This window comes from Fistularia commersonii, chromosome 11 (genome assembly GCF_037954325.1).
Source record: "Fistularia commersonii isolate RoL2024-O1a breed Wild chromosome 11, RoL_Fcom_v1.0, whole genome shotgun sequence".
Taxonomy (NCBI): Eukaryota; Metazoa; Chordata; class Actinopteri; order Syngnathiformes; family Fistulariidae; genus Fistularia; species Fistularia commersonii.
In genome coordinates this window covers 11,237,383-11,252,663 of record NC_141294.1, presented here as the reverse complement: position 1 = coordinate 11,252,663, position 15,281 = coordinate 11,237,383, and the positions used below count along the sequence as shown (strand labels likewise).

The window sequence follows — 15,281 nt, the reverse complement described above, 5'->3', positions numbered from 1 at the left end:
ATGTGCAGGAGAATCAAAGACTTGCTGAGAAGTTTTGGAAGCTCGCCTGGGAGTTTGAGCAGCACCCTCCTGCGCGGCGCTCACGAAAGTCATGTCATTCTAATAGCTGGTATACACTGAACCACTCTTGCACAGCTGCAGATTCAGAGTTGGAGCCAATACATCTAACACAGTGTTAACATAACATGCCCATCCCTCTCTGAGGTATTGCAATGTGTTTGAAGTGGTGTAGCTCTAAATTGTAATTGTGTTCTACTAGAGAGAATCCTTGTCCTTGACACATCTTTAACAAGCTCTTAATTTTTTTTTTTGTTAATATCCGTAAAACGGGAAGTGAACCATGCACCTGCGTCTCTTGTTATCCACAAAAACAAATTTTATGATTTATCCAGCCACCTCTTACCCCCTTCCCCGCTGAAAACCATTGCTCGAGTCAGGCACTAGCCTCCCCACCCACCCATCTACCCACCTCGCCCTGCATCCACCTCTACGTTTAGCCCCCAGAGCTGGATATCAATAATTCATCTTTTATCTGGCACTCACAGTCATGCTCGCCTTTCACACAGCCATTGCCCACTTCACAGGGCAAAGCTGGCTGCTGCCGCTCCCTTCAACGCAAATCTCACCAGGCACCCGGACTCATTTGATTTGAATCCAACATAAACAGCCTGGTTTGCATAATCGTGCGTTCCACAAGGTGGGCATGGAAGCCAAAATGATGCGCCGCTAATACTTTGGTACTGCATGTCTCACCGGAACCAGTGCCACAGCTTTATGGTTCCTTACATCAGAATGGGTCCTGACCCTGCAAGGAGTCCAAGCCAAAACTGTCACAGAGGCTAAACTGTGAATTGTTGGATGTTTGTGGAACGGGAGGGAGAAATAAGCATGGCCTCCTCAGCACCTTTTGTGTGTTTATAACAGTTTTTAGGTCCGGCTAGATGCAGCGCACATGGACAATGTTACCGAAATGCAAAATATTTCACTCTTCGACTAACACATTGGAGTATGAAGAAAAAAATACTTTTTCCAGAAGAAAAACTTCCAGTACCTGTTCAAGAAGATTTTAGTATAGGCACGATATGTGTGTGTGTATGTGAGTGCATGTGGTAAACATATAAATATACTGTATATATACAGTATACGGTGTATGTATGCTATATATGTACAAAGCTTATGCATGTATGTATGTATGTATGTACATATGTGGAGTAGACTGTAGAGATACTTTATTGGTCCTGAAGGAAATTAAGGTGTCTAGCAGCATGCACATAATACACAATGCACAGATCAAACACATCTGCATACATATAATCAATCATTTAGCAGAAAAAAAAAATATATACATATACTGTACATATATAATAATCCAACAAGGTAGGAAAAATGTTCCGATAAGGTGTCCTGCACTAATCCAAGTTGGGGGGGGGTTTATGCATTCCAGTCCGTTATGCTCAGCGTTGTGTCGTTGAATGACTTTTTGGCCTTGGGGACAAAGGACCTCTGCAGCCTGTCTGTCCTGCAGGAAGTCTGTAGCTGAACAAACTCCTCTGATTGGTGAAGATGTTGTGCAGAGGGTGGCGATCATTGTCCAGTAGAGAGTACAGCCTGCTCAGGGTCCTCCTCTTGGCTGTTATAGTGACAGTCTCCAGCTACATGCCCACCACAGGCCCTGCCTTCCTCCGTAGTCTGTCCCGATGTCCAGTGTCTCTCTTCCTAGTGCTACCACTCCAGCACAGCACAGCATAGAGGAGCAGACTGGCCATGACAGACTGATAGAACATTAGCAAGAGTTTGTTGCAGACTTTGATGGACCTCTGACTCCTGCGAAAGTCTACTTTGCACTTTCTTATACAGTGCACCTGAATTTGCTGACTAGTCCAGCTTATTGTCAAGGTGTGTAACCAGCTATACACCATTCCACATTCTCCCTATCAATAATGACAGGCAACAGCGGCGTTGTGGTTCTCCTGAAGTCCACCACTATTTCCTTGGTTTTGGCGATGTTTAGCTGCAGCAGGTTGGCCTGTCACCACCCAACAAAGTCCTCCACAAGGCACCTGTACTCCCTCTCCTGCACACATACACACATATATACCAATTAAAAGTCCTGGAGGTTTCTATATATACATAAATGCATATGTACATTATATGTACACACACATATACAGGTTTATAGTCTTGAATATATTCAAGAGGCTACTTTAATCTTAAATGTATGTAAGAAAGCAAGCCATGGATCTAGAAAAGCACTTTTAATTTTTTTTTACATTCAGTTATAGATACAGCATGACATCAGCCAAATTTGATCACTGCATTCAACCCACAATAGATGAACCATGAATACAGTATATTGAGAAACCCTGAATATGAACAAATAAATTAAAAAAAAGAAAGGTTCAGAAATTATTATTCTATTTGCCAAAGCCTACAAGGTATATGTAAAAAAGGAAAGTCATTTATGTCTGTTCACTAAGCTCGGAGCTAGACCGAATGTTAGCAATGGAAGTCACGAGTGCCCTCGGTCTCCGGGCCCCACCACGTTGAAGAATATATCTGGAAGTCAAATGATTTGTTTCATCATGAGCCACGGAGCCACTTTCATAAAAATTAATAGGGGCCTCGCCTCCAACGCTCCATCCGGATTCTGTTTTTCATTAAAGCGGCTGACGGCAGAGCACAAGATCAAATGCCCCCCTGCTGTTGACTCAGTGTTAGAATATCGACGTGGGACTTGGTTGCATTATATCTGTAATTCTCTGTCACTGAATTGCAGTTGATTCCCGCAACTGGGAGCAACTTTTTCTTGTTTTTTTTTAACCAATTGTTTTACGTTTACATTTGGTTTAAGAAAAAGGCATTTAGGCCAAAGACAACCTTTCTGTGGAGCCGGGTCAGACAAGCCCCGCTATTAAAATTCGCACACGAGTAGATCTCCTCCGATCGAAGGCTGACTACATTAACAGAACATCAGTTATGTGTCACCCTGCTGCTTGCTAATCCTCCAATATTTATTGTGGTGTACGTGAAGCTCGGAAACTGCTGCTTCACCCTCCGTCTCACTTCATCATTCAGAAACTTCAGCGAACATCAAACACCCGCCTGCGCCAAGCGAGAACCCTACAGCCCATTATACAAGTTGGAACGCGTGGAAAAAGAAAACCTTACGCCTAATGAGTAACTGTGGTGGGTTGAGAATCCCAAAATAACAAGAAGGATTTAACTAATCTCGTGGAAACCTAATGCCCCCCCCCCCCCCCCTCCTGCCGGTATGGTTTTTGGCATCTAACCTAAGCGCAGAGTATAAGTGGTGGAGACGAGCGCTGAAGTTGTTTTGTTATCATAGGAAGGTGTTCTGAGTTTCTTTGCGCCCTAGAATCTGTGACCTTGGGTGGGCTAAATCGGTTCCCGTCGGTCCGCTTTGTTGAGGACACCGAGCCTCCCTCTCAACGTCTGCCAGATCAGTTTGGCACCCTCACCCCTTTTCTGTTTTTGTCCTTCTGCTGCCCCTGCAAAGGTCAGATGGATTAGTACATACCTTTCAACTCCACAAGGGGGTTTGCGTCGAAAAGCTGCCACGTTATTTCCAGTGCCACGTTCCGCAGCCATCGTCAAAAGGACACCCCCCCGGAGGCCGCCGGCCTTTGTGATGAAAAAGACAAAATGTGAAATACCGAACCTTGTGGCAAAACATATGACATATAAAAAGACTGACAGGGGTCTTTAATGAAAGGTGAAAAGTCATCACTTTTGAACAACAGTTGCGGACAAAAGATGCCAAAGTCGACATCTAAATAAGCTTTTCATAAAGTATAAAAAAAATGAAGTCTAAATTTTTTCTACTAATGTCCGTGCAATAAATCCTGGAAATGTATTGGCATGAAAAGATCACATCCCTGCACTCAGCCACACCTTAACCCAGTACAACACAATATATATCTTGTCCGAAATTTAAATATATTCACATATGTCTTTTGGATTCTGCTATCCATAGTTCACAGAGGGAGGAAATGAATCCTAAATACGAATAGAAGTCATAGTTTTTCACCGCAGTCCTCACTTTCTCCAGGGCCACTCAAAACCCCATCCTCCTGATCCGCCCTTTTTCTATCAAACAGTTTCCATCTGGAGTCTGGTTTTTATCTCCATCTCATTATTTTATCTTCCTCTCTTCATTATCTCGCCACCCATGTTTAGCCCGTGCCCAATCGAAAGCAATGCAATCTCAAATAGCATTTCACGTGCTAACTTCAGTTGGTTGTAAAAAAAAAAGAACCACAACACATTCCACTTATCTCATGTTAAGCATTTAATAATCAGTAATATTTAAAAAAGTAATGTGATAAAAGTGTTAAAAGAATATATTGAAACGAAAAAAAAAAAGTTGGTGTTCCATTGCACATGACTAGGGGGAGCTCAAGTACCACCACTAACATGTACCACAGTTTTAGAACAGCATTCCCTTGCTTTTAATGCTCAATGCACAATGCACATGTCAAAGTTTTCTGACAAAAGGTCGGAGGATTAAACTCAGAGGAGGCCGAGACAAACTGTTGAATACATGTTTTGTTGCCACAGCAGCATCGAATACACAAATCCTTTCCATTCATCCCTAAATTCCACGAAGCTCCTCGTCGGTCCTGACGATTCTGGCTTTGGACTCTTTGCTTGGGAATTTTAATATCTGTCACTCTGTTGGACATTCTCATCATAAGGATGAAATGATAGCTCTGTGTGTATTGAACTAGTTGTATTTTGTGTAATGATGACATCGGAGGCAATCATATCTATCTATCTATCTATCTATCTATCTATCTATCTATCTATCTATCTATCTATCTATCTATCTATCTATCTATCTATCTATCTATCTATCTATCTATCTATCTATCTATCTATCTATCTATCTATCTATCTATCTATCTATCTATCTATCTATCTATCTATCTATCTATCTATCTATCCATCTATCTATCTATCTATCTATCTAAGCGATCACAGAGCATATTTGGAAGAGTCAAATCTAACGGACGCCTCGGGTAAATGTTTTGAATATGAATATTTTAATCAGAATAGGTAACGATCCGTCTACATACCCTGCTCCAGTACGGCAAATTTTTGGATCACTCCGCTGAAGTTCAGCCTTACGTGAACTTGGTGTGACTGACAAGTGCAAGAACACTAATGAAACTTCAGCTGGACAAGCTTTTAAATAAATCATGTTGCGCAGGTGTGAGTCACTGAATTTTCACAGTTTTGTGGCGTACATTTTTTTGCATTTTCAAAATTTGCACATAGTTGTTTTTACGGTTCGTAGGGAAACCATCTTGACTAATGTAAACAACGGAATATGAAATGAAGAAACCCGTCGAGCTAAAAAAAAAACAAAAAAAAAAACGGGCCTATCAGGCTGCAAATAGTCCAAAAATCTGCAAATGAAGAAATTCACAATAGCTCAGCATCACCTCCAAAGGAGGTGATCAATGATTAATCGAACGAAAAATCCCGGGGCCAACTATCTTTGAAAGTCGTGGAATTACAAAATCCGATCAATCATTAATGCTGTCATATTTCTTTCATTCAGTGTCGAGATCGCAGAGTTTCACCGGCTACTCAGAGGTCGGAGGCACTGGCCAATATGGTTTCTGATACATCCTTCCCGTACAGTATGGAGGTCAATAAGTTCTACGATTGCTTCCAGATGTACTGTCTCATAATGAGTGAGCGAGGCAGAGAGATAGAGAAGGAGAGGAGGTTGGCTTGTCATCCTTCTGAGTCAACGTAGAAGCTAAAGTAATAGATCTACTGCCAGATAGAAAAGGAACGCCTGGGAGACAAAGAAAATTTGGGGCCCGGTGCAAAAGGTGGCTCTGGCCTATCAAAGGCAGCGCTTTGGATAAAAATCTTGGAAACCCTGTATATCACATCTGCAAATGATTTTTTTTTCCCGGCGTAGCTTCAAGTCTTCCGAATCTTTTCATTTGTGTTTCCAGAAGTAACCTCTGGCAGGTAAACACACACTCAACAAGATCAAAGGATGCGTGATTGGGGGAAAAAAAATGGAGAATGAAATTGGGCATGAGATGTTTGCCATGCGTGCAACCAAGTGAGAGGTCATGGGTCGTTATTAGTCTGATTAAAAGTAAGGAAAGGCCCCTGTGCAAACGTGACACGCCAATCATAAAATATCCATATTTTCATTTCAGAACCGTAGATTGCTTGGGTGATTGGTTTGACTGCAACATCTGTAGACATCAAAAGTGTGTGTGTGCTCGTCAAAAACACCGTGGACATGCCTGTGAATTATAGATTAGAAGCCGGAGCTTCCAATGGAGATTGATTGTCTGACCACGATTAGCGAGGTGACATTACTATGGCAACACAGCACACAAAACACACACAAACGTTAACGTACGAAATGCAAACCCTGAAAGAAAGGGGAAGAGTGTGCTTAACAGCAACATCTCACACTTCATTGACAAGAACTGTACATCTTTTATTGTGTGTATGTAACTTCACAATATGTTGACCTCCAGATTTCATGTCCGTCAGGTGGTCACATAGATGAGCTTTATTTGGGAAATTTGGCTTTGTGACAATGTTTTGGCAAAATGACGGATAAATGCTGGTGGCAGATTTGTGTGTTGTGTACACTTTCGTTGGGATAAGCATTTTAGATTTACCAATAGTGGATTGTACCAAACCAATTTTTTTTGTTTTCTAATTTTAGATAAACGGTTAATCCTACCCTTTTGACTCAGAAGACTTCAGAAGACAGAATGCCTCGCTTAAAGACCCGGGTCTTCAATGTTTTTTGGAAGAAAATGCCCTGAAACTGATGAAGAGGTGGCGCAAGTATTACTTTCTACTGTATATATTACATGTAAAATTATGCTTAATATTACGCATGTAACACAGTTCCTTTTTTCAAACATTACACAGATTCATATAGTCACATTTTTATTTCAAATATGAGCAGGGTACAGTGAGCAGGCAAGCCATGAAGTACAGTCATGGCCAAAAGTTTTGAGAATGACACTTTCACAAAGTCTGTTCCTTCAGGGTTTTTAGCTGTTTGCCAGATGTGTCTATGGATGTGTCATTCTCAAAACTTTTGACCATGACCGTACATAAAGATATAATTTATTTATTCCAAAAAATATGTTGGATAATATTAATGTGTATCGAAAGTGATTTAAATAAAAGAAAAAATCAATATAAAAGAAAAAAAATGGTCAAATCAAACAATACTTCACAACCCCATCCATTTGATTTGTTATTGTGTCAAGCGAGCTTTCAAATTTTTTCATAAAGGTATCATTTATCCATTCACTACAATATCTTGGATTCATATTCATGTGTAACGACATTTAATTTGTGTGGGAAAAAAATGGGAAAAAATATATATTAGAGTAATTAACATGATGTTCATAACCCCTTGCATTAAATCCCCCTGGAAGACCTTGGTTACAGACCATAAAACCATGCAAAAAATTCTCATGTATTGATTTATTTTTTATATTTTATTGCTAATTGTGTTAAATGAGCTTGAGGGATTTTATGTTTATCTTTCTTCTTGTTGATATTGTTAAATGAAATATGCAAGAAACAGTACAATGTCTGTTAAGGTAGAAATAATAATGAAATAAGAATAATAAAATAGACTATATAATACTACTACTACTACTACTACTACTACTACTACTACTACTACTACTAATAATAATAATAATAATAACAACAACAACAACAACAACAATAATGATAATAATAATAATAATAATAATAATAATAATAATAATATGTAAAATATTATTCTATAATACTATACTATACTATACTATACTATACTATACTATAATAAAGACTGTAGGGTTTTTGGACTCATCACCAACAAACTAGAAGACAATCTTCTGTCACCTGATTGTAACATCAAGAGGACGACTGGCTTATAGCCAAAGCAGTTTGATATGTCCATAATTATACTGGCTCCGGCTCGGTGTATCCTTTAAAGCAAGAACAGAAAAAAACAAGAAAAAAACGAGTGGCAGGGCGCTTTTGGATTGGATAACAATCTTAGCTGGCTGGAATTCCCAGAAATTCCAGTGGAGGAGACACCGAGGAGCCATATCTCACTGGGCAGGTTTTTCTGTCTCCCTTGTCAGTTAGCAGCTGAGCTGACAGATCCCATCAACACTCGGCACCGCTCACCCACACACAAACCGAGTGTAGTTCGTCGTGCCCCGACCGCCTTCTGTTTTTATTGCACACGTCATTAAGGGATATCTATCGCTGTAGCTGGTGGTAGCGGTTTTCCACCACGCACAGAACAGTGCTTTTAAATGGGCTGAAATTTGAGGAGGTTTTTTTCACTGTTTCGGGGCTTCGTGTGACACTTCTGTGCGTGCGTTCTCACACCCTTGGCTCGGCCCTCTCGCTGTGCTCTATCTCCGCTGTCTTATCAGTGGATTCCGATCAGGTCGGCCGAACATGTACAATCATCAAGACATTTTTCTGCTCCTCTGCAAAGCAAGGCTGCTCTGCAAGGCGAGGCTCAGCAGGGCTGGAAGAATGCAGCCCTGTTTGCTGATTAGAAAATAAAGGACGTCTATATACATCTACTATATGTGTGTGTGCGTGAGTTATTATGGATTGCCTGACAAACAAAAGTTTTCAGTAACACGAGTTTCCTTGTAACATGATAAGATATGGTATCTTTCCCTTCTCATTATTACAGCCCTGGAGGCTGGTGTCATGACAACAAGAGCCATCTGAATGTAAAATACATTGCTAATATTTGTTAGTAGCACTTGCAAGTAAACTAAAAAAACGAAAGAACATTATAGTTCTCCCAAAGACCTCTCTCTGGTACAGACCATGTAAGCATGTCAATAATTGTCATTTATTTATTCATTGAACATTATCACATTAATATGCATAATATACCGTAAACACACTCCTAATATTTGTAAGTAGACAACAAATGCAAGTTTATTTAACGAAAAAAACAAACACACTATAATACCCCTCTGCCAACGCCCGTAAAAGGACTAAATGGTAGCCTGGTTATTTGAAGAGACTAAAACGGTGATACACGAGCCATCCCCAGGTGAGGTTACATTGAGTTTTTACAAATCTTATGTTTGTAAGGTTTCTCATACTGAACGCTTAGAATTTCTTCACGGTCATTTTTTTGCGACAACGGTAATAGTTGGCTTCAAAACTCATAGTTTGCGTCTGCCTGCTGTTGTGCCATTAATTTTCAAGTGGAGAGAGACAACTGCCATGTCAGTGCTGACCATTTTACCGCGGTGACACGGACATGCCAATTTAGGAGACCAGCACGTCTTGGTTCTTTCAATCTGACTTATTTACACAGTAATAAGAGGCTTGTGTCAGCAGTACTACTACTACTATAATGCTGACCAAAGTTACATGACTACGGCACAGACACACACACATACACACACACATACACACACTCACGGCTGTTCTTGTGCATGAGTGGAGACATGTACAAACACATATGGCGAAGCCACTTCGCAGCGTTGTCTGGTTTCTGTCCACACATGCAATCATAAAGTCGTCCACAAAGACAGCGTAGTCATTTGGGTTTCCAAACAGGGAAAATGCACAGGCGCGTGGCACGCACACACACACACACACACACACACACACATGCATACTCACACACACAGGCTTGATTGTGTTGTCTGGCTCTATCCGTCTGACAGAGCATACAAATCAACAGCTGCAGACCCTGAACTATTACAAAGCAGTGTCGTTACCCTTACCAGTGCTTGATGTGTATAAAACACCCTTCAGGATATATCAGTTTATTAAGTATGAATTGTTTTGTTCATAAATATCCCGTGACAGAAAAAGAAATCCTCTACTTTCCTTTCACGGCTGATCAATCAACATTTCCGTCTAACTTAGATGAGATAATAATTGGGATAATTATAAATCATTATCAATTAATAATTATTGAACAGTCAATTGTCATTCATTAATTAATAATACTTCATGGAATAATTGGTACCTTAGCGCCTCCAATGACAAGTGCAATGTCTGTCATACCGGCTTCCTACCTTCACTGAGTGTTTTTTTTTACAATTAAATTTCACATTCACATTTGTACTCGTCACATTGCCTCAACTCCTCTCCTGCCTGCTTTACAGTACGTACTCTTGATTGGCAACCATGGGGTTAATTTTTGGGGCACTGTGCAATCGTGTGTCGCCGTGGGTCTCTGAACAAAAATGCAAGGATGAGCTGTTTGGTTAATTAAACGCTTTGGTTAAAAAATACATTTGCATCTCTCTTTTTGCATCCCCATAGGGAGGACCTGGGATGTGTGTAGATGCCCCCCTGTGTGTGCGGAGTGTCCTCCAGTTGCTATGCTTTTTACAAGTAAAATCAAAAAATCGCTCAGAGGTATATATCTGTGTTTAAGGTCTAAGTATCTCAGAGTTGGCTCTTTAATCTGCTTCTAAAATTAGATTTACACTCTGCACCACCTTCTTATCTCTTCACTGGAGCATTCCGGAGGTTCCCCGTCAGCAGTGGTAGAACACATCCTCATCTCAGTGCTGATACAGACATCCCATACTTTGATCCTGTGCTGGTGTTACTTAAAGGGCCGGAGTATCGGCCCATTCTGTGTGCAGTCAAATGGTTATGACTTTGCTTTTGTTTAAAGAAATACTGCACCTAGAAATTAGAACTAACGATTTAAACAACCTTGCTTTCACTGCCAATATATATATATATATATATATATATATGTGTGTGTGTGTGTGTGTGTGTGTGTGTGTGTGTGTGTGTATATATATATAAGATAAGATAAGATAAGATAAGATAAGATAAGATAAGATAAGATAAGATAAGATAAGATAAGATAAGATAAGATAAGAACAACTTTATTTATCCCGAAGGAAATTGTTGTGCCAGAGTTTCAAGCAAAAACATAACAATAATAGATAATAGTAGGAAGGAGGGAGAATAAGAAATACAACAAAATATAAATTGTCAAGGTTAAGGCTATCAAGTGTTTTAAGGTCTTAAGTACAAAGATTTGAAGATTTGATTTGATATATTTATTTATATATGATATAATATATGATATATGATGTAATTATATATGATTTTATAAGAATAAGAATAAGAATAAGAACAACTTTATTAATCCCGAAGGAAATTGCAGTGCCAGTTACAGAATATAAAACAGTAATAAATAATAAAAGAAAGGCAGAATTAGAAATAAAAATAAACTATAAACTATAAAGTGTTTCAGTGAAACTATAAAGTGTCTTAGTTTCATAGTTTCATAGTTTCTTAGTTTCTTAGTTATATATATATATGTGTGTGTGTGTGTGTGTGTGTGTGTGTGTGTGTGTGTGTGTGTGTGTGTGTGTGTGTGTGTGTGTGTGTGTTAGAACTAGCTATGCAATTAATATGTAAACATTTGTGCTACCAGGCAAACATAAAGCTAAAGATGCTGTTTACATTCACATGTAAGATTTTTCAGTTGAGTGATGGTTGTGATGATAGTGTTAACAATTAATATTCTTATAATTTTGTTATTAACATCTGAAATGTAATCTCAGTTCCAGGATAGGCCTTGTTTTGCAAAGTTACTTTGCACATAGATGCTCTTCTATCATAGATAGTCTTTGAATTTTTTTTCTTTTGCAGCTTTTGCTGTTAATTATTTCACTCTGTGTCTTGGCTGTGGTCAGAGTGTGTCCAGACATGCGGGACTCATCATTCCTGTTTGTTGTAATCTGCTTGATGTGAGACAGGCTTGTTTGGATGGACTGAACCACAAGACATTTCTTAAACATGTTCACCAGGATGAAGATTAAATAAAAGAACGTGGGCAAGATTAAGTAAATGGAGGGTTCGACGTATCAGCTTCACCAACCTTGTCCCAAACTTGATTCAATTCCGTTGTTCAAATGCACAATTTTACCCTTTACTGATTAACTGATAAGAAACGGTGGCAGCCAAAAGTTGATTAAGTTCACTCATAAAATCTAAGACAAGGAAAACCCCAGCACAGCCTCCAATGAGTAAGATTTTACCTGCAGCTGTTTTTTAAATGTATGGAACTTCCTTTCTAGGCATATGGGAACGTGCCAGTCACGGACTTTTCCTGTAATTAGCAGCCTGTATTATTAAAAATTGTAAAAAAAAAATCTTATTTTGAGAATAGATATTTATGGCTTATAGTGCCAGCAGGCAACATTTACCCCCTAGAGATTTTTACATGATTTTTTTTTTCACTTATAGATTGAAAGATCTTACAGATAGAACAGATTGTTGCCATGGTAACATTTTTTAAATCACTGTTTGCGATGAGCTGCTCTGAAAATGAATAAGCAATGAATGGATGTAAGTCAAGCATTACATTTGCTAATTTCATTGAATGAATGAAGGAGAATCTGATGGTAGGAAGCGTCACCTGTGCCGCCACTACGCTGAATGGTATCTGTGATGTCTCCAGTTGTAATTTGCATTCTGTGTCATCTGAAGGAAATCCAGAGCCACTTTAAAAGGGAGATTACCTCCAGCCCTCACATTCATTTTTGTAACATGGTTGTCAAAACTAGCCAAGATAGACAGATACAATTACTGACTAACTTCTGGAATATTTGCCTGTGCAAAAAAAAGCTTCTGATTGTAACAGTTTACAAATTGTGCTGCCATGCCTTTCAAAGCTGAAACTGAGTTGTCAAACCATAAAACATGTATAGAAAGCTGCATAATGAATTAATGTTTTTGAAATGCGGCAGGTTGAGGCCATCACCCGGGTCAGGGGATCGGGAAAAAAAAAACAAAAATACTTTTTCATGATATTCTAATATTTTGAGATAGGATTTTTGAGTTTTCTTAAGATGTAAGTCATAATCAGCAATATTAAAATAATAAAAGGCTTGCTTTATTTCAGTTGATTTGTAATGAATCCGGAATGTATGACATTTTTGTTTTTGTGATTGTATTACAGAAGATAAAGAACTTTATCACAATATTATAATTTTCCGAGACAGTCCTGTAAGTAAATAAACTGCGCTTGGTGGTTGTAACATTAAAATTACTCTTTAAAATGCCATCTTGGTCTTATCAGGTGCCCGCAATGGCTGTTCTTGTCACTGGTGTGTATTGGGCTCCCAAAACATTTCGTCTTTCCATACTTTGGTGCCATAAAATAAGATTCAGATTATCAGCTGATTTATTGGGTAATCCAAAGTTTTATTTTTAAAAAGGATTCCAAGAGATAGGAGAGTCTCACTCCCAGTCTCCTCTCAACAATCTAAATTGAGCTGTTGAAAGTAACGTTCCAAATAAAATGTACGGGCCAACATCTTTTGCTCATGCAAGACGATCAATCGTGTCAAAAATACCAAATGACAATTTCAAACTTTTATTCTGACACCATTCGCTGAGCCCGTGACAACCTACATTGACACACCGCAGTGCTGACCTTTCACTTTGCATCCTGTATCTGTGAGGCAGCGCTCCGCAGCGAATTTAAAGAGGACATAAACAATATCCAGTGAAACAAAATGCCTGGCTAAATCTAGGACAAGCTTTTCCCACAGGAGATTACTCTGAGTAAAGCACACACAATGCTCAATGTGTACAACACTTACTTTCTCCAGTAGGCTGAATGTACAGAACAATCACTAAGCATGATTTTCAATTTATCCTTTCCTTTAACACTTAAAACTAAAGATTTGCTGGGTAGATAAAACAGCATTTGCCAGTGTCTTGGGAAAATATGATACAGTTTTCAAATCTGATAATCTTCTGGTATTGCTTACTAAAGAAAAAAAAGGCACATGGGATGGCAAATGGTGCACATGACCCATATTTCATTCAGGTGTCTTAATCTCTGGCAGTAAGACTGTCGAGACTTCTGTGTAAATCTCAACTGTGGTATCGTAGCAAAGGGTCACAAAACGAGTACAACAACGAAATGAGTCGATTCCACACTGTGAACAATCACCTTAGATTACCTTCAGACGCAGATCTGTTTCTGCACGGGGATCATTTCTGTCTTCCGTTAAATGTACCTTTCTACTCTTCTTCAGGTTGTCTACAGAGCGTCGTAAGAAACTATGTAGGGACCTAATGTGGTTGGGGATATCATCAGGGCAAAGTGATAAGGGTTAAACGCAACACCCTGGATGTAGTCTTATGTTTGAAGCTGTGACGGCAGAGAGGCCTTTGTACACGCATGGAAAACTTTTTCCATCCCGCATGTTGATACGTCCGGGGGTCATGCTTTGCGATAAGGTTACTTGTCGTTGAAGCGAGCCTCGAGTGGTGGGATAAAAGATAGCATATCTTGTTTACTGTCAGAGGCCTAATCAGAGGAAGTGGAGGCATAATAAAGGGGTTGTGAGTGGGGCGCAGACCACTGAGAGGTGCGGAAAGGCGAGGGCAAGGAGTTGCATTCCAACACGGTGCAGTAGGGCAGCAACAGCTGCGAGCACCGACAATTTTTAAACGCGACTCGAAGGATTTGTCCCTGACAGCCTGCTGATGTTGCCTACACTGTAATACCAACATTCCTTTTGATAAGTGTTTTTCGAACAGAGAACCCTAAAAGGCCCAGCAAGGCCTCTCTTGAGGTGGTTAAAGGGGTCCTGGTAGTATTCCATAAGCTAGGAATGCACTTAAACAGCTAAAAATGGCATACCGGATCGTTCTATTATGGTTTTGCAGTTTTGGGCTCTACATCAATTTTCATCTTGACCATGTTAATGGAGGTTCTCAGCCACCCAGGTCATGGTTAATTCTTGTCACGATCTTTATGTGGCAACTGGACTTGAATGAAAAGTTTTTCTCGTTTGTGATTCCTTCTTTTGTGTTTGTTTTGTGTTGTTTTGTGAATGATGCACTTAGATGCTACACATAGGGTGTAGGACTTTTCAAACTGAAGTTCTACGGAAGTAGCCTCTTGGATGAGAGAGGAAACAACTTCAAGGGAAGAAATTCAAGTCCAGCTGCCTGAAAAGATTTCTACAATAATTTTCATCTGGGAATGATTTTTTTGTTTTCAATAGCCTACACAAGATATTTAGCATCTATGTGCATCATTCCAAGAACAACAAAAAACAACCAACCAAAGAAAAACGTCACAAAGAAGAACAACTTGTCATTCTCACCATTATTGTAACATTGTCTTTGTGGAAATTTATCAATCCTGCAAAACTTGATGTTTAACTCATTGTGACACAAATTGTGTGTCTTAATGGGATAAGTTCTTGTGG

The 15,281-nt window shown here is 39.4% G+C and overlaps 1 long non-coding RNA gene across 1 annotated transcript; it reads right to left on the bottom strand.

The window, feature by feature from the left end:
* Positions 1–1,590: 1,590 nt before the first annotated feature.
* On the bottom strand, positions 1,591–14,141 carry LOC147229456 (uncharacterized). Its single transcript, XR_015106782.1, has 3 exons — positions 14,022–14,141; positions 3,539–3,642; positions 1,591–2,074 (listed from the first exon to the last, which is right to left on the bottom strand). It is a non-coding gene; the product is annotated as an uncharacterized LOC147229456 (long non-coding RNA).
* Positions 14,142–15,281: the final 1,140 nt, after the last annotated feature.